This window comes from Crocuta crocuta, unplaced genomic scaffold (genome assembly GCF_008692635.1).
Source record: "Crocuta crocuta isolate KB4526 unplaced genomic scaffold, BGI_CrCroc_1.0 scaffold246, whole genome shotgun sequence".
Lineage (NCBI taxonomy): Eukaryota > Metazoa > Chordata > Mammalia > Carnivora > Hyaenidae > Crocuta > Crocuta crocuta.
In genome coordinates, this window is record NW_027531902.1 from 4,449,226 (window position 1) to 4,450,344 (window position 1,119).

The following is a 1,119-nucleotide window of genomic DNA, read 5'->3' on the forward strand; positions in this document are numbered from 1 at the left end:
ACCCATTATTTCCAGAAGGTTTTCCTCAGGCCAGTGGCTGAGCCCTGCTGACCCCTCCAGCCGCCCCTCCAGCCGCCCCTCCATTGACTGCCCCTGCTGGCTCCTCACTGAAGAAGCTGAGCAGGTGAGAGGAATCTCTTCCTTTGGGTGTGCAGGTCCCTGTTAGCAGAGGCTTTGAGTCCTACCACCACGGCTGTTGGCTGCAAGGGATTGAGGTCAGAATATTCCTTTAGAAATGAGTTGCACAATTGAGAAGACACCTCCTGATGCTGATGCTTTTATTGAAAGACTGAGAGATCATGATGACGCAGCAGAATCTCTGACTGAACAAACCACTGCTCTCAACAAGTGAGGAGAAGCGATGAGCAGTATCAGGAAGAAATTCAAGAACTTAATAAAGTTGCAAGATATCGGCCACAGCCCACGTAAGTTGTGGGGATCCAGCAAGAAAACAGACACATCAGAGAAGTACAACAAGAGAGCAAAGAACTGCATACATCCCTGGAAGAAACTCAGTCTGCCTTGGAACTTCTAATGAGCAAGTATCAACAGCAAATGTTTAGACTGCTGATGGCTAGCAAAGAAGATGACCCAGATGTGAAAGTGAGGTTAAAAGAGTAGCACTCTGAGACCGACATGGGATTGTTGTAACAGCTCTAAAGGAGCCTTCCTTAATGAATCTTGACACATCTTTGAAACATCTCAACATGAACCAGAGAGGAGACCCTTGGAAGCAAATTAGAAATTACAATCACATGTTGATCAGATAACGGAAATGGCAGCAGTAAGGAGGAAGGCCATTGAAATTGATGAGCGACAGGGTTGCAAGGTACTAGAGCAAATAATTCAACTCCCAAGAAAACAAAGGCTTGAGAGAGAGCCTTCACTGAACTCAAGAACCTTTTTTTTTTAAAGTTTATCTATTTTGAGAGAGGGTAAGCACATGAGTGCATGTGTGCACGAGTGGGGAAGGGGCAGAGAGAAAGGGAGAGAGAATCCAGACTCAAGGCTTGAACCCACAAACCGTGAGATCATGACCTGAGCCTAAATCAAGAGTCAGATGCTTAACTGACTGAGCTACCCAGGCACGCCCTCATTTTTGAACCTTAGGAAAGATGT

The 1,119-nt window shown here is 46.0% G+C and overlaps 1 pseudogene; it reads left to right on the forward strand.

The window, feature by feature from the left end:
* The first annotated feature begins 235 nt into the window (after positions 1-235).
* LOC144239973 (FGFR1 oncogene partner 2 pseudogene) lies at positions 236-742 on the forward strand (annotated as a pseudogene).
* The last annotated feature ends 377 nt before the right edge of the window (positions 743-1,119 follow it).